The following is a 19634-nucleotide window of genomic DNA, read 5'->3' as shown; positions in this document are numbered from 1 at the left end:
CGATGGAATAGCTAATATATCCAAACCAAAGAGAACTTTTGCAGTAAATGTGGAGTTTACACCACGGTTAGTTAAGTCTTCTAACAGTCCAATGGAATAGCAACTGAGAGCAGGTGCAAATGTGGAACAAATGTCTGGAAGGATAATGATGGAGCATGGTGTCTGGGTATTCTCCAATCCATCAGTAATAAAAATTGACTGGATTAAAGCTTTTGTAGGAAGGAGGTTCAGAGAACAAAGCCATTTTCCTTTCTGTCCCTAAGCAAGCCCATCCAGTTCAGAAAGGGCAGAGTCAAGCTCTATGTATCAGATGTAGGCCTTTTCATGACACCAATCAGTGAGATAAGAGGCTCTTTATGTTCCCTGTAGGATATCAATGGAATTAGTGATGAGAGGCAACATGCATCAGGGAAAACTCATTATGACTCTTCCCCTTTTCAATTATCTAAGAGTCTCCCTCTGTGATAAAGGAATCATCAAAGACTGAGGACTTGAGTGATTTTAAATGTTTTTTTTTTTTAAGTCATAAAGAATGGTAGGTTCCATAAAGTTGAATCTCATTGAAGATGAGTCGCTTGTCTGTATCGCTGACAAGCCTGTTTTCCTGTCAGTGGAATCAGAGGATCACATTTCTCTGGCTCTGAAATGGTAAACGCAGGCAGAGCAAAAATAATCACCACCTGGATTTCAAATGCGGGTAAACGCTGTATTGGAATCCCCAGAGAAGGCTCAGCTAATGTTCTGTAGATTGGAAAGAGCTGTACAATCATTAATTTAATTTAGAAGCAGCCTGATAATATGGAAAAGCATGGACTTTGGTGTCTGAAGACCTATTTTTTTGTTCTGTTTTGTTTTGGGATTTCTCCCCCACTGCCGTACTTCTTATCTTCCTGCCTACCTTCCTGCCCTTCACTATTTTTCCCAAAAGACCAAGGAATTTTTTTTTTTTTTTTTTTTTTTTTTTTAGAAAGGCAGACTGCCACGTGCAGCGCCTCATTTGGATGTGTCTGGAGTCTTGGAAGCTTGACTACCCTACGTTCTCCTACAAATGGACCTTGAGAGCTTGTTTGGAGGTTCTAGCAGGGGAGCGCAGCTACTCGTATACCCTTGACCGAAGAACGGTCCTCCTCTATCGGGGAAGGTCGTCCTCTTCGACCGAGCGCGCAGCTTCGGGAGGGACGCACATGGAGCGGTGAGGGAGGAAGGGGACACCCGCCTAGCCAGCCAGATCAGCCGAATCAACCCTGGCGATCAATGGGGTGACAGATGTCGCAGCCAGATCGCCCTCACATCCGAAGGAATTTTTAAAGAGCTAGTTTACTTCATCCTAGAAGCCCTGTAGGGATTGTGTCCATGGTATCCAGACAATGCCTCTTTCATCTTCACCTATTATTTCAGATTTTTCCAATCCATCCATTATCAACACCCATTAAGAAGTTTACATATCTATTTTAATGGTGCCTCAATTCTCCAATTAACTATGATTCCCCAATTTTTATAGTCAATTAGGATTATATCAAGAACCTATTGTGCACACTGCAGTGATGAGAGCACCTAAGAAAGCTGCTGACCGTGGTCCTAAACCTGCATACAGACTTGTATGTGTTTGGCCTATACCATGTTTTACTAAAAATCAAAAAACTTACCTTTTTTTTTTTAAGTCAGGAGATTAAACAAAATTTAAGCTTCTACCTTCTTGAGAAATTGGACAGTGTGGCAAGACTAGGACTGTATTCCTATATTCCTACATGGCAACACTGCCTGGGGCTGAGGAGGAGCTGCTGGCTTTAGAGGTGCAAGCTATTCAGTTTGCCACAGTTGCCCCCGTCACATTGTATTCATTTATATTACAGCTGGACGACTTTAGAATTGGAGTTCATACCACTTAAGGTTGATAAATCATTGGAACTACTGTAAAAGGGCACTAGGAACTAATACATTTATAATCGCCAAACCACTAAGAGGGAATAATAACCAAAATGGTAATTATAATAAACAACTATGACAACACGATTACTAAATGTCTTACATAGGTTAACTCATTTAATCTTCACACAACTCTTCGAACAAAGTATTAATATGATCCCCATTTTTCAGATAAGGAAACTGGGGCACAGAGAGGTTGAGTGACTTGCCTGGTTATGCAGCAAATAAGTGGCATTGCTGGAATAAAGTGAGATAACTGTGAAGCTGCTCTGAAAAAAGTGGAATGCTATGCAAATTTAAAATGTATTATCATCGTTATTATTGATGTTATAACATATCTGTTCCATCAATTTATCCAGCAGGAAGACACAATTCTTGTTACAAGAAAAACTAAGATTGCCAGGTAGATGCCTACTATTAAATTTCTTCCTATGGTTGAATAAAGGAAGATATACAAACAGAAAAAATGAGAATTATGGAAAAAGGAATAACTTTGGAAGGAAATAAAATATAATTATGATAATAGATTAGAACTGTTAGATTGTTGATTTAACCTTAAAACTTAAAGTTATCACATTAATTGTAATTTTCAATTTACTCAGTTTTTGCTTTGTTTCTAAAATAAAGCTGAACATTTTCTGAAACCTGACAATAGTTCTTTCCAAGCTATTCTGATGTCGACATAATGGTTGATGGTAAATTAATACCAATACATCCAGCCTTTATGCTTAGCTCACTGCCTTTCCCTGGGTCTTAAAGTCTTTTTACTCCTGCTGCAGCATAAGGCCATTTTTCAACAACAACAAAAAAGTTAAAAAAGCAATATGTATGATTTCTTCAAGTAAAATCTCCTCCTTCCCCATTTGCATTCCTTGGTTACTGACTTATTTGATATCCCAAAAGCCATATAGTAAAAGCAGAATCTGGATGATAGTAACGGATATAATACTTCAGTGTCTACATGTTACTAATGACTGACAGTATTTCACTTTACAGTTTGTGAATTTCTTTCACATTTTCTCTTTTAATCTTCACAATAGCCCTGTAAGATATTAATGCCCGAGTGATTGGTAACCTCTCAACAATATAAATGTGACTTATCTTGACATAGAGTATTATGGGCATATAAAAAAAAAAGGGCATCAGCTGTGAATTTCTGAATTATTTAGATTGTTATTATGATTTCATTACTTGGATTCAGAAGGGACTTTATGGATCCTCTGGACCAACTACTTCATTTTCCAGCGAGGAAACCAATTCCCAGTGAGTTAGTGGCAGAGCCGGGGCAAGAAACACAGTGTCCTGATTCCCATTTCAGATTTCTTTACACTCTAACATACCTTATCTTCTGAAAATAAAAAGGTAAAATAACATACCATTTCCCTCTGTTTGAAAAATAGGTCCTATTTACAGAGATAGGCTGTAAGGGAACAATTTTAAACAACAATGAAATATAATGAGGACACCAATATGGATGAAAAGCAAATTTTTTTTTCTTTGGTAGAAGAGATGGGGATTGGGAGGAGGTAATAACCCCCATTACACAGACTGTAGTTTTCAATAAAGGAATCTCACTCCTGAAAGGGCAAGTCACACTGAATATCCATTTAGTAGGTTACCACACAGATTTTTAATTGTCACAGTTTATTAACATTGCTCATTCAGCTATTCAGTCATGTTCTCCTTGAGAGCAGAAGGGCAATTCCACTGGATAGTCTCCATGTTCAATGTCATTAACCATTACTTACTGGAATTTACACAATGTTGAGTAGTATCTGGTATGTGCAGATCCAGAATAAATAGAGTGAAGTAAGTCAGAAAGAGAAAAACAAATATCGTATGCTAACACACATATATGGAATGTAAAAAAAAAAAAAAAAAACAAATGGTTCTGAAGAACCTAGGGGCAGGACAGGAATAAAGACGCAGACGTAGAGAATGGACTCGAGGACACGGGGAGGGGGAAGGGTAAGCTGGGACGAAGAGAGAGAGTGGCATGGACATATATACACTACCAAATATAAAACAGATAGCTATTGGGAAGCAGCCGCATAGCACAGGGAGATCAGCTTGGTGGTTTGTGACCACCTAGAGGGGTGGGATAGGGAGGGTAGGAGGGAGACGCAAGAGGGAGAAGATATGGGGATATATGTATATGTATAGCTGATTCACTTTGTTATAAAGCAGAAACTAACACACCATTGTAAAGCAATTATACTCCAATAAAGATGTTAAAAATAAATAAATAAATAAATATATGTTATATATATTCCAAAAACAACCAGAATAAACAGTTCCTCTGCCACCAATCAGCTAGCATTCTAGCCTCTTAACTTTAGAGTTGCAGCATGGATGGACTGCTTGTGCTCCCCAAAACAACCTCTCCACCTGTACCTGTATCTCATCTCCTCTTACTTATTTCTCAGCAATGCTCCAACGATTGTCCCTCTCTCTCCTGAATCATCAATTTCTTCTTCTCTGCTGGTTAGCTTCCAACAACCTACAAAGATGCTGCAAATTTTTCCACCTTAAACACTAAAAATTCATTTTGATCCCACATCTTTCCCCAACTGTCATTATATTTCCGCTCTGTTTGATAGAAAAACTAGGAAGGTATGTTGATATTCACCTTCTCCATTTCATTTCCTCCCTTCTCTATTGAACCATCGCCAACCAGGCTGCTCTATCACAGCTGCTAATTACCTACCCATTGCTAAATCCAACGGCCAGTTCTCAATCTTCATTTTCTTTTAGTCCTTAGCAATATTTGACTCAATTGATAATTCCTCCGTCTTGAAACACATGCTTCACATGGCCTCACTCTTTTGGTTCTCCTCCTTTTCCTCTGGTCACTTTTTCTCAGTCTCTTTGCTGGATTTTTCTCATATCCTGATCTTTTAGTAGTGTCCCTGCATAGAGTCATCTGAGTATTTCATGTCTTTACTTATCCTCTCATCCTTAATGATCCCATTCATTTTTTGCATCATCTATAAAATTCTCAAATTTATATATCTAGCCCAGGTTTCTGATTTCTCTATGAAATCCAGAATCTTACATTCAATCTTTACTTAATACTCGTTTCTCCTCTTGATGTTTGATGAGCATCTCAGAATTAACTGGCCAAAAGTCTAACTCCTTATTCTCAGACCCTAACAAAATTTGACACCTCCCACACACTCTTCTCCATCTCTGTAAATGATCACTCAATCTTTTTGGCCACACTGGTTCCTCACTTGTTCCTGACCACCCTTTATAGCAATTACACCCCTTCCCTGAAAATACCTATTCTCCTTCCCAGCTTAATTTTTCTCTTAGGTACTTATCACTGCCTGTCATATAGACACTAGAATGTAAACTTCTGAGGGAAGCAAGTTTGTCTGTTTTGCCCACTGCTACACCTGACAGCCTGGAACTCTGCCTATCTTATAGCAGGGACATAAATATCTGTAGAGTGAAAACTATCATTCAAAAATAAACATCCCTCAAGACACAGTTCTTGGAATCCACCATCACTTCTTAACTTCTCATATGATCCGGAGTCCTTCATTTCCTCTCTGCTTCATCCACTCCAGCCACTCAAACCAATGGCCACAACTTGAACCCTGTCATCACTCAGATATATACCACCTCAGAAACCTCTAGCATCCTGTCCTTTACTCATAATCTCCTCTTCCTGTAGAAATGTTGTGCCTTCATCCCCTTTACAACTTCTCCCCAGACATGGACCTTCAGTTCCTTGGTCCTCCGAGTGTTACCAGTCGGCCATCCTTCCTGGCCTCACTTCCTTTTTCAGCCTGGCTGCATGGCCATTCCCATGAACAGATCTTAAAACCCAAAAGAACAGTTCAATCCCCTTGCATTACTGAAATGTCTTGTTGTTTATGGCCTTTAACCAGAGAAGTTTCTGATTTAAAACAATACTCCTCCAAACCTAAGCAGCCCAGCATGAGCTCAGTCTCTAGTTCAGACTGCCTGGGTTCAATTAATATTGGTTTTAACACAATGGGCAAATTTCTTAGCCTCAAAGCCTTTGTTTCCTCACTGAAATAGCAGTTATGTTTATTTCAGAGGCTACCTATGAAGATGAAATAAGCTAATCTAAGTAAAGTGCTTATCACAATAAAGTATTACTATTGTTATTATATCCAAATTGTTGGGCACAGCAAAAGAATATCATAAAACCACCACACATATTAGGGCACCTACAAAGTGTGAGCCCTCCAGTCTTGCTCAGCAATGTATTTATTGATCCTTAGTTATTTGCCCCTCTCATTTTGTTAACCCTTTTTCCAAATCACCACCCTTCCCTCAAGCACTTGACCTCAAAAGTACCCATGTATTTACCCACAGTTTCCTCCTCCTTCCGTCTCAAGGATGAAGAATCATCATTTTATTCCAGGACAACTTGTATGTCTTTGCTGTTGACCCACTCTGATCAATTACTCCTTCTCTCTCCTAATCTTCAGTCTCTTCTTCATTACTGATACTATTCCTCAGCTTATTAAAATAATCATGCATATCCTTCCTATAGGCTTTTTTTAAAATTCCCTTTACTCTGTGATTCCATTTACATACTGTCCTTGTGATCTCATTCTTTTCAGCCAAGCTTCTTGAAAGAGTAGTGGCATATCACGTTATCAATTCTTGATTCCCTACTAAATTTTTAATTGTTTAAACTTATATTTTGAGTGTTTTCCATAAATAATATTCGGAACACATGATTTAAAGGTTACATAAAATTTTCCAAATTTCCATATTGTTTTGAAATTACTCACACAATAGAGATATTTTTTGGTGTAACAAACTACTAATTATTTCCCTTGATAAGGACAGTGGAGTCAGTGATTATAGTTTTTCTAGTCTCATTTTGGTGACTTCTTTTCACTTGAAAATTTTTACTTTTATTTTCTACTTTAATTTCAACGAAATAAGGCCAGCTATTTTCTTTTGCATTTTTGTCACAGTATTATTTCTACCCACTTTAGCTATTTATTGAGTATTTGTTTAGTTTAACAAATTAGTTTATAAATAAATGTGGAATCTAGAAAAATGGTACAGATGAACCAATTTGCAAGGCAGGAATATTGACGCAGATGTAGAGAACGGACGTGTGGACACAGAGGGGGAAAGGGAGGGTGGGATGAATTGGGAGATTAGGTTTGTCATAAATACACTACCATGTGTAAAATAGATAGCTAGTGGAAAGCTGCGGTATAACACAGGGACCTCAGCTCAGTACTCTGTGATGACCTAGATGGGTGGGATGGGGCGTGGGGGAGGGAGGTCCAAGAGGGAGGGGATAAATGTACACATGTGGCTGATTCACTTCATTGTACAACAGAAACTAACACAACATTGTAAAGCAATTATACTCCAATAAAAAAAAAAAAGAAATCCTAATTAGGAAGCCCTTATGAACAGATTCAAATAAAACTTGTGAAGATTTATAATACATTTGATTTTTGTTTATTGGCAATGCTGTTCTGTGGGACTGTATTTCATTAAACAAAAGAACTCCAAGACAGTCATCATGAAGATTCCTTTTTGGGCAGCTATGGAGTACTAAACCCATCAGTCAATTTAGCCAAGTCAAACTCATCAAGTAGTTAATTGGCACAATGAAAAAAGATTGATTGATTTCCCACCTTCTCAATAAGTTAATTTTTCTTTGCAAAATCACCTTTTAAAGAGTGCTTTCTGAAGCTTCAGACATTGGCTTCAGACTGTTCATCACTCAACAGTTTCTAAGTTAGAAGTGGAGGCTACAAGAGACTCTTTTGGCAGGAAGGGAAATTACTTGGAGGAGTGGAGTGTGCCAGTCAATTTGTCACATGCTTTCTCATTAAGGACTTCAGAGATAAGGGTCAGTCTTTGAGCTGGGAACAAATTCTAAATACACACGTTCCTATTAAATGGTTTCACAAAAAGCTATATTCCAAACCATTGGGAACTTTGAAGATAAGGATACACACATTGCCAAGTTCCTATCAACTGAGCTGCCATTGTTATTAATTACTGTAATAATGGCTCACACACAAGAGGCATTATCTGATATGCATTGACTCAGTGCATCATCCACCACAAAGGGAGAAACTACAATAATAACAGATGTTGGGAAAATGTAGAAGTCCCTTTCCATCAAATGACTTTTACAATGAATAATTAAAATTTTATTCAGTCCAGTTCAGTCCAATTGATTTAGGTCTGAAGTTTTTTCCTTAACTAAAATGACTGTTCAACATTGTTAAAATTCACTAGATCAAACTTCTGTATATTTCTAAGAAGGAGTCCATGGGAAATGCAAAGATGCACAAATCAGGGCTCCATCCTCTAAGTATTTAATAGTCAATAGGGAAGCTACTTATAAATACCATGATACAATGTAGTATATGATTGACTTGAGAAGTAGAGAGCAACTTTGTGGATTAGAAGAAGATGGGATCTCTTTCAGCTGAGGAAACCAAGGAAAGCCAAAGATGTCTTACTGGATGGTTAGAACTTCAGGATAGATGGTTAGAACTGCAAGAGGAAAGTGCATTCAAGTGAGAACAACTTTGAGCATAAGGTCCTTTTTGTGCATATTTAGCAGGTGGTGAGTAGACCAATTTTCCTGGAGGACAGATTTGTTTAACTGAGTGGGAAATGAAAATGGAAAGGTAATTTTGGAATATATAAGGTAAAAGAAACTAGAACTAGTGAATTGGTGGTAAAAATCAAAATAAAACTCTATTTTCACACATGTGAAAGACAATTCTCAAACTTGTAGTATGTTCCCAAGCCAATGTAAAACCAAAGTGTTCATAGTCATTCCACAATTTTGTAGATTTTTCCATCTTGATATTTTTCTGTCTTCCTTTGCCTTTGAGTTAATACTATCACGATTACTTCCTAAACATTTTATGTCCTAGATTCAGGTTATACTCACATGCACACTTGTTTTTTGTTTCTTTGTTTTTAAAATAAGTGTTTCTTTTTAGGCTTGTTTTAGATTTACAGAAAAGTTTGCAAAGATAGTACAGAAAGTTCCCACATACACAGCAACCAGTTTCCTCTAACGTTAAGATCTTATGTTAGTGTGGTACGTTTGTCACAACAAATGTCACAACTAATACTAACTCATTATTACTAACTGAAGTCCATACATTTTTCAGATTTATTTAGTTTTAACCTAATATCATTTTTCTATTCTAGAATCCCATCCAGGGCACCACATTATATTTAGCTGTCATGTCTACTTAGGCTCCTCTATGTTGTGACAGTTTCTCAGACTTTCCTTGTTTTCGATGACTTCAAGGAGTAGTAGTCAGACATTCTGTACAATAGAATGTCCCTCAATTTATGTCTGTCTGATAGTTTTCTCATGATTAGACTGGGGTTATGAGTTTTGGAAAGAAAGAGCACAGAAGTAAAGTGCCATTTTTATCACATCATATCAAAGGTACATACTATCCACTATTGACATTAAGCATGATCACATGGCTGAGGTAGTGTTTCTCACATTTCCGTACCGTAAAGTTCTTGTTCTTCACCTGTTTTCATACCACATACTTTGGAAGGAAGTCACTATGTTTAGATCATGCTTAAGAGATCGTTGGGAGAGGGGACAGAGTTACGCTTTACCTTTTTAAGAGTAAAGTAGCTACACAAATTATTTGGAATTCTGCAGAGGAGATTTGTCTATTTCCCCTCAATTATTTATTCAATCAAATCTTTATATCAGAATAGACTCATGGCTACTCATTTTATATTTTGGATCATAATCCAATACTATTTATTTATTTTGTTGCTGAAATTCTTCCAATTTTAGCCATTTGGGAGCTCTTTTGGTTGGTTCTTGCACCCCTTTGAAATACTCCCATCAGATTTTTTTATGAGCACTTTTTTACTTTTTGGCACTACAGTGTGGTCCAAGCTCATCTTGTGTATTCACTGCACCTGCCCTAGACTTAGCCATTTCTCCAAGAAGCCCTGATTCCTTTTACTGGAGAATGTTATTAGAAATCAATATATGGACCCTGGGTGTGCTCATTGCTACCGGGGTGTCATTGCTTCCAGGCCCTCTCAGCAAACAGAGCTTAGAAATATATGTATATATACTAACCCATGTATACACACATATCTATAATTATTTCTATATTTAGCCACCTGTATTTATATTAAACTAAACATGAGTCCATATTGATGAATCCCCCTATAATCCAGTACTAAATGATTTATTCTAGCCTTCTCCTTCTGCATATCTATAACCTCCTACTCCATCAGTAGCTCCCACAATCCATACATTCATTTACGAGTTTGTTCAGTACTAGTATATATGCATAGTGACTGTTTTAATTTGCAGTTCCCTAACAGCAAATGATGTTGGGCATTTTCTCATACACTTATTTTCCATCTATATATCATCTTAGCTGAGGTGTCTATTCAGATCTTTGCCCATTTTTCCTTGGGTTGTTTGTTTTCTTTTTGTTCAGTTGTTAAAGTTTTTGTGTGTGTTCTGGATATGTATGTTCTGGATATTCTGGATATTTATCAAATATATGATTTGCAAATATTTTCTCCCAGTCACTTGTCTTTTCTTCTCTTAGCAGTGTTTTGCAGACTTCACTTGTTTTTAAAACTTTGAGTTTAATAACTCAACACCAGTGAATTCAGCCTTGTTTTTGTACTGGTCTAAGTGTAAAATTACTCTTTGTTCACATCTTTCAATCACCAAATTTTTAAAAGTCTGTTCAGATGGAGTTAGTGTCTTAACAATATCTTTAACTCAGATTGGTTCAAAATTCAGACAAGTGAGGACTTCATTGTGGAAGACTACAATATTCTGTGATTCCCCAGCAATGTCCCCATTCCTTTCCTCCTACTGCTCATTTGGGAGTACATTAAAGCAGAAAACTTGCTTTTTCTGAGGATCATCTCCAACCACAATTCCATCAAAGAAAAACAAGAAGCCAGTGAAGTGAAAAAAAATAGATTCCAGGACTTCCCTGGTGGTGCAGTGGTTAAGAATCTGCCTGCCAGTGCAGGGAACACGCGTTCGAGCCCTGGTCCGGGAAGATTCCACATGCTGCGGAGCAACTAAGCCCGTGCGCCACAACTACTGAGCCTGCGCTCTAGAGCCTGCAAGCCGCAAGGACTGAAACCCGCGTGCCTAGAGCCCGAGCTCCGCAACAAGAGAAGCCACCGCAATGAGAAGCCCGCGCACCGCAACGAAGAGTAGCCCCCGCTCACCGCAACTAGAGAAAAGCCCGCGCGCAGCAACGAAGACCCAATGCAGCCAATAATAAATAAATAAATAAATAAATAAATAAATAAATAAATAAATAGATAAATAGATAAATAAATAAATAGATTCCATACCATTTGAAATGATTCCACTAATTTTATGTCATGGTAAACATCAATTTATTCAGCAGTAGATTTCAATTATGTTTCTAATTTGCAAATGTTGCCCTCCAGTAGATCTCAAATTAGAGGGCTAAGCACTAAGGAAAGGCAAGACAATGACATTACAATCAGAAATTCTTCTAAAATATTCAGTTAACTATTTGGAAAAGTAGTAAATGGTTCACCTTATTTATTGGTAAAAGGCATATATGAAATTTCATTTAGATTGGATTCATAACTGTGTTTCTTAGACTGGTTATGATCTATTTTTAACTTGGGGGATATCTGGTTATATCTGAATCTGCTCTGGGATGGTTGGGATTTGGATAAGTTTGAAGACTGCCATGGAAAAGTAACTGTTTGACTACTCTAAAAGATACTAGAGGAAAGTGCCTAATTTTTATTATAATGGGATTTGTTGTTTGCAATAGAACACTAGAAATAACAAAGTCATTTCTATCATATTCCTAGCATTATGAGATGATACACAAAAGAGATCCTTGTCTAATCTTTTTTTTTCCAGATTCCCCTATCACCTTTTGTAACCTCCCTAATCCCAAAGAAATGTGAGTCAGACTGACCTGTGTTTACAGTCACAGTCTAATTTAGACAATGTGTAAATCTTTCCCTAAGCCTTCATTTCTACCACTGAAAAGAAATATGGAAAGTGCATGCCTTTTAGGGTTATCGTGAGAGCTAACTGAAATAATAAAGACGAAATTTGCACAGCCCTTAACACAAAGTTAGCTTCTCCTCTTTTGTATGTTGAATTTCTTTCCTTTGAAATATACTCAACATAAGCCTTCTTAGTCCATACAGGATGCCAGAGTCATGAACTTAGCATTCCTTTGCATTTCTTTGTTAAGAATACCCTACGTCATGCACACAGAATGTCCAGCTGCTCCCTTGCCCACACTCTCCATGTGCCCACCCTTGAGGTTAGAGCTCTTTCACCAGGTGCTCCCACCCCCTCAACTGCCCTCTCTACAAGCCCCAGTGCACATGAAGGACAGAACACATTCTGGTCTCATTTGAATGTTCATTTGCATCATTGTTTCCATGAAGGCAGGGATTGTCTCCCATATACCTCAGATCATCTAACAACTTCACAATAGGTTCTTGGAAAATGTTTAGGAATGAATGAAAGGCAGGAAAGGAGACAGGAAGAGAAAAGGGGAAGGAAGGGGGAAGGAAGGAAGGGAAGGTTGTAGCTAGAAGACAGACATGAAAAGCCTTTTCTCTCTTTTACAAGCACCTACCTGGAGAATAAAGCAGACTCATGTTTCTTGATTAAGTCAGCAGAGATTTTAAGAAACCTGGAGCACATTAGTGTAGTGTATAGTGTAGTGCACACAAGTCCTGTACTGCTGTCTCTGCTCTACATAAATGCTTCCTCCTCATTTGTCTTGTTATCTCCCTAAGTGAGATTTGAAGGCAAAACTTTGAAGGCTTCAGGTTTTTTAAGCCCTCAAATTTCATCTACCATTCCTCGAATCCGAAGATCCTTAGGTTCTTTTACACCCTCCCTTATAAAACCTGTAAATGATCTCATAAGCATCACTTATGCATGTGGCTGCAATGAAACAATACAGCCTTCACTCCACCCAGGCAAGTTTGTTTTTGCCAGATCTTTAACTTTCATGAAGTCCTACTGAATAAAATTTAAATGCCAGAGAAAAGTTTTTCAAAATTGCAGACATTTGGGGACCTTGCTGGAAAACTCCCCCTTGAGCCTGAAATCTTATTTTTCCCAAGCCAATGCTGAAGTTCAGGCATTGTGGGGGTTGGGAGATTAGGTAAGATCCCAAAATTGATTTTACCATCAGAAAGCTCAGGGCCTAAAGAGGGCTCTTCGGGATGAAATGGGGCCAAAGGACCATCTATGTGCTGGAGCTACTGGGCATCACGTCTTTAAGAGGCATCTTGTTTCACACCATGAGGTTCTTGGACCTGAGCCACCTCACCAAAAAAACAAACCTCCTGGAACACCTTGCTTCCTGTATACTCCCTGCCCTTGACCTTCTTTCCCTGTTTGACCTCAGTTCCATTGCACCCTGTAATCTCCTTCCCAACTCTCTTTTGGCATGTGAAAGGAATTTGTTCTGAAAGTTCCCCTAAGCAAGTAAAACGTCATTAACACTTTGGAATGCATTTTATTCATTCAAAAAGTATTTATTGAATACACACCAAAGGCTAGCACTGTGGAACGTAAGAAGAGCTTAGATATAATTCCTGTTTTTGGAATACTTGTATTCATAAAAGATCTTGCAATTAAATGGAGATTTTTTTTTCATTTAGTAGTTCATTACTTTTCTTGATAAAGGCATTTTCTATTTCCCATGTGTTATTTATGTGGGACAACAAAAAAGGGTTTTCTCTTTCCTCTATCTTTTGTCAAATGTTTGCTTTGTTCAAAGCTAGTACAATGCCATTTTAGTTAAATCACATTTGCTTCTATACAATATAACTGTCATGTCAAAGTTATTGTATTATTACAGAAGTTAGTAAACATAAACAAAATTTTGTTTTCAGACTAAAATGACATAAAACTCATTTCCATTTTATCTTTCTACTTTCCCTAAGAAAGTATGGATCTCCCAACAAAGCACTACATTTTGAGTGGGGGAACCCTTAATTTTTCTCGCCATATTGCCTGTCTCTCCCTTCCCTATACACAAGGACAGATACATGCCAAAGGCAGACACAGAGGCCTATCTGGAATCAAAGGCAATCCAGTTGTGGACACTTTCACAGGAAACCTCAAGGTTCAGGACATGTATGTCTTCTGCTCCTTCTCCAGAGATAGTGAGTGATATGGGGATGACACACAGTGTGAAATCCCTAGAAATGGAGAAGCTGTGCATCGCTTAATCATCACACTCTAGATGCCATGGCTTCTTTTCAATGAACTTTTTTCTAGAACATGGAATTGCATGGTTGCATTGTGGGAGGGGTACAGTGCTAGGTGTTCACTAGGGTATGTATTATCCTGCTATTGATGGGCTCACACCAAGTACATGATGTGATATCCTCCCAATACCAACTTGACCCTTCATGCTAGAGTCTTCTCTAACCCAAAGCTTATATATTTCAGAAAGCAATTCATCTATGGGCATTTGCTATGTAAACATTAAAAAGTACTGAAAACAACTCCCCTTCCGCAGTCTGTAGATCTACATTGTGTTTGAAATAAAACCTAAAAATTTAGTTCAGCAGGATCTTTATTGGATTGGTCAGCATTGTCTAAAATAAATGTTTCTCTTATCAATGTTTCAGTGAACTTGTCAAAACCAAATAAAGGGATTTTCAGTGATCTTCATTCTGTGTGTAAACACAGTGTTATTTATTCACCAACGAAAACTGTTTCATGAAAACCAAATTATTACTGTGCCAACTCATTTTTTCAAAGCTCTCTTTGGGTCCATAAAAGTTTTTGCAGTGCATTTTGTTTTTAGAAAGATGACAACGATTCTTTCCTGCAGGTGATATGGACGTCACAGACTCTGATCTATGTGACTACCAGGAGACATAAAGCACAGTTTGACTGTTCCTGGCCACCTCTAACTCCCACCAATATTGCAACTATAACCAAACATAATCAAATCATTTGGAGTGTGAAGACCCAGAGGATTGTGAAGGGCTCTGTAGGGGGGTATGAGGGCTCTTCTGATTCTCTCAGATTGACTGGGGAGCTGCCTCATCTTAATGCCTGTAATTTCAACTGAAACGGCTCCAAGAGGAGAGAAATGGGATATTAAGAGGCAGATGACCTTTGAATCTATTTACACCTCTGGGCAAACACAGCAGTGAGGCTGAGAGGAGCTGTGAAGGCTATTCTTTAATAGGAATCTTGTGTCACTTGCACCTGCTTAAAAGAGAGGAAGAGCCACAGGAAAGTTTTCACAAAGTTGGCCTTCTATCTTCCAGACCAACTCTGCCCCCAAACAGACAAACAAAAGATTGTTTACTTGGCTCTGTTTTCTTCCATTTTTCAAGAATAAAATCTTCTTATCCTCTTGTTGTATTATTGTCCCCAGTAATTAGACCCAGTATCTGAGGCCTGTCGAGAGCACTGTGCTAGTTAGCCATCAAGTCACTTTGATTAAATTCAATAAATAAGGCAGTAAACATGGTTTATGGCTTATTAAAAGTACAATTGATTGCATACTAAAATATTCACAGACCTCTGAATAAATCAACTAGTTCGCAAATTCAATATTTTCACACAGGGCAAATTTATCCTTTAAGTACACTGCAAAACTAAAAACTCTCTCCTTGAAGTTTTAATATGTTCAGCCTTATGGAATAAGAGCCAAAGACTTAAAGAGGAATTCAGAGGCATTTCTCATTCATGTAAGACTAACTTATTCCAGTTTAAAATAGCTACATCTTTACTCTTAAAACTTTCTTACAATGAGAGATTCAAAAACCCCATTAACCTATTCCTATGTCTCTTAAAAACAATTAATATATTCTTCTTATTTAACTTGAATCCTTTCTCATGTAATTGTCTGTAACCTTTGAAAATGAAGGGAGTTTGAGTCAGGACAAATGAAAATGAAAATGCTGTGTATCGATTTAGCCCTCTATTTCTGCAGTGCCTGTTCTTTTACATAAAGCCCTCCACCTCTCCACTGGAATGACTCTTGCTAAGGTCACCCATGACCTGATTACTGTCATTCACCATAGCTGCTTTTAAAGCCTCATCTGATTTGATGTCACTGCAGAATTTAACCACCTCACCACACCTCCTTACCCAGCTTCCCCATGCCACTCTACATTTGCTTCTCTGATAGTTTCTTCTTATTTCCTACTGCCTCTACTGTCTTCTATTCCTACTGAACTCAGGTGTCAGTCCTGTCTTTTCTCTGATTTTCTTAGGTGATCTCACTACCTCCATTGGCTTCATCAGTCAAGTGACATTAACTCTTAGATCAGTACCTTGGACTTTAATTTCTCTTCTAAGATCCACACAGCCTTCCTGCTACCTACTGGAAGTATTAAAAACCTAACAACTATCTCACACCTAATGAGTTCATTTTCCCCTCCAAACCCACTATGTCTTGATTAGTGGCATCACCTTCTGCCTAGGTGCCCAAGCCAAGGACCCAGAAGTCACTTTTGGCATCTTCTACTTCCTCACCCTCCACATTAACCGGTAACAGATTACACCAATTCTGCTTCTAAAATGCCTCTCAATATATCGACTCTTCTCTTTCCACTGCCAATGGTGTAGCACAGGCCTTTAGAGTCTCTCACTTGGTCTACTTTAATAGCTGATCATCCCATCATCATTCTTATGCTCATTCACACTCATTGCATTTCTACCTCAGAGATCAGTTAAAAGTAAAAATTCACTTTGCAGAACAAATACAGAACAGAGAAAATCTCTTTGATGGCTCGCTTTTGCCTACAGATACAAATTCAACCAACCTGTTGAGTACATCAGACTCGTTAGACATTCTAGTGGGTCTAAAGAGCATCACATTGGAAGTTAGGAAAATTAGGTTCTCATCCCATATATAGGTCCATAAAGTTCCTCTCGGGTCCTAAATTTCACCATCTGTAAATGTGAGTGTTGCATTATTAGATTATTTCTCAGGATCTTTCAATTTCTGGCAACTTTTTCAGGACAGTTAAATATAATAAGATAATGTCAAAAGACCAGTTAGGCTGCTTTGGGATATCATTACAGACATTACAGACAGCTTAATTCTTATTTTAGTTCTATTAATTAACAAGTGTCTATTTGAGGGGCGTCATCTTTTCTGTGTCAGGCAATTAGAGAGACAGATAGGAACAAGAATCAGTTCTGCTCCCTTAGGAATGTTCAATCTAGTTGTGAAAAAAAATAGTAGATTGGATAAAAGTGGAAAACACACATAAATCCATATTATTTAAGTAAATTACTGAATAAAGAAATAAATGAGGATAACAGATAATTCTCTCACGCAGGAGAGTTTCAAATTCTTTCATACTTACCCTCAAGGAGGTAGGCATAGCTCTCCACTCCTTAAGTGTGGGCTATACACAGTGACTTCCTTCCAAAGAGTACAGTATGAAAAGATGAGGCTGAAAAGAGTAACTTTACAGTGGAGAAACCTGACAAACACTATCTCAAACAGATTATCAGGGTCAACATCAAGTGATAAGTCATGTTGACACTGTGTTGTCATGATGTGATGAAAAATGGTACTTAACCTTTGTGGTCTTCCTCTCAGAAGCCCATAACCCTAGACTAACCACAAGTGAAAGAGAAGACAAACCAAAATTGAGGGTCATTCTACAAAATACCTGACAGGTACTCCTCAAAGCCCTCAAGGTCATAAAAAGCAAGGAAAGTCTGAGAAACCATCAGAGTCAAGAGGAGCCTAAGCAGACATGATGAGTGTATGTAATGTGGTATCTTGGGTGGGATTTTAGAACAGAAAAAGGACATTAGATAAAAACTAAAGACATCTGAATAAAGTATGGACTTTTACTAATAATTATCTATTGCTATCATTTCATTAAGTGTGACAAATGTAACATATTAATGTAAGATATCAATAATAGCAGAAACTGGGTGCTGGTATACGGTCTTTCTGAACTGTCTTCTCAATTTTTCTGTAGATCTAAAAGGAAAAGCTTATTTTAAAAACAGACTATTCATTCATTCACTCATTCAACAGACATTTATTAAATGCTCACATTGTTCCAGCCACTATGCCAGGCATTGAGAACCCAAAGATGAATAATGCACACGGAAGACCCTACACAATTTAAACTGCTGACTGAGTGCAATGGTAATTCAGAGGAACCTGAAGTTTCTTCTGGCTGGCTGCTGCAGGAGAATGTTGGAGAGGAAGGAGTTGAAAGCAGGCTACATCTACTTTACAATATATGGCTGAGTTTTACTCATGCCTACAAGGCAGTGAAATTTCCCTGGGAGCAGAGAAGTAATAAAAATAGAATAATCACCAGAACAAAATCTGCACAGATCATGCAAGTGGGAAAACAATATCAAGCATCCCTATTGGAACTGCTCAGCAGCTGGGGTATGACTCAGCTGATGAATGATTTGGATCAGTCAGCTGCCTACCTGCAATGCCCAGCACGGAGTCCCTGTGCAAAAGTGGCTGGGTTGGTAAGTCAGTCAGCGGAAGCTGAGAGACAGTGTTCCTCATGTCCCCAGTGAAGGCCTTTCAACTCATAATATACCCATAGTATAGTACTGCCTGAATAGTACTACAGAACAAAATCATGTTTGTCACTCTCTCCAAACATGGTGAGGCAATTAGATAAGTATCATGTTTGCAGCTAATGAGAGCAGCTTTGCAAGTGAGGGGTCCACCCACTATATGCCCAGGGTTCCTTATTATTAAGTAGAAGACATGAGATAAGAACCTACTTTTCCTAGCTCCACTGTGATGCTCTCTAGATAAAATCACTTGTTGTATTTCTTCCCCTTTCTTATCAACACCAGCCTGTCCACATCTGAGCTCATCCTAGACACTGAGGCAAGATCAGATGTGTGCACAAAAAAATATCGAAGAATTAGTAAAGCTAGGAGGATTTGCCCTCCAGGTACACTGGGATGTCAGAGTTTGAAAACAGGAAGAAGGGCAGACCATGTATGATCAGCCTGAAGAGGTGAGTAAGAGGGTCATCCACCAGCCCAACACACTTGGCTGAGTGTGGGTGAGCTTGGACTCCACAAAGTTTGGCATCAAAATCTAAGTCAATTCAATTTGATGCACAAAGTTCAAAGGCTCAAACATAGGTTCCAAGCAATTTTTGAAGACAGTTGGGATGAAAGCATCATCATTCAGTGCAGGGCAGACAGGAGGTGGAGATCAATTCACTGAGCTCTGGATTAGGTGATGCTGAGGACAGAGGTCAGGCTCCTCACTGAGACAATCACTAGAGAAAGTAAGAGCTCCAGCTAAGCAAACTAGAGCTGAACCAGGCTTCCAATCCCTGCAGGGGAACTGAGATACTAAACCAAAACCTGAGTCCGGACCAACAAGCCCGGGCTTAGGGAAAGGCTGAGACCCCATGAAGTTTTAGCTGTGAGCTTATATCGATCACACTGAACACCAGTCTGAATAAACATATCTAACTTAGACCCTACTCACTGCTGGAGAATGAGACTCCCCAGGTGAACTTTGGTGTGTTCAGCACCAGATCAGATGCTGGGGAGGGCTGAGTCTAAGCAAAGGAGCTGTCTCTGTCCACAGCTGGGCAGGGCTAGAGAGGTCAGGTTCTGCCAAGCAGGGTCCATAGCCACACAAGAGAAGGGTGGGTACAAAGCAGAAACAGCGAGTTAGATTAGAGAGTTTCTG

At 38.5% G+C, this 19634-nt stretch overlaps 1 long non-coding RNA gene across 1 annotated transcript; it reads right to left on the bottom strand.

Moving 5' to 3' along the window:
* Window positions 1-965: 965 nt before the first annotated feature.
* LOC118906135 lies at window positions 966-19394 on the bottom strand. The gene is made up of 3 exons (XR_005022424.1): window positions 19383-19394; window positions 16054-16061; window positions 966-1312 (listed from the first exon to the last, which is right to left on the bottom strand). It is a non-coding gene; the product is annotated as an uncharacterized LOC118906135 (long non-coding RNA).
* Window positions 19395-19634: the final 240 nt, after the last annotated feature.

Source organism: Balaenoptera musculus, chromosome 13, assembly GCF_009873245.2.
Source record: "Balaenoptera musculus isolate JJ_BM4_2016_0621 chromosome 13, mBalMus1.pri.v3, whole genome shotgun sequence".
Classification (NCBI taxonomy): domain Eukaryota; kingdom Metazoa; phylum Chordata; class Mammalia; order Artiodactyla; family Balaenopteridae; genus Balaenoptera; species Balaenoptera musculus.
Note: the sequence above shows the minus strand (reverse complement) of the source record. Positions and strands in the feature narration are given on the sequence as shown.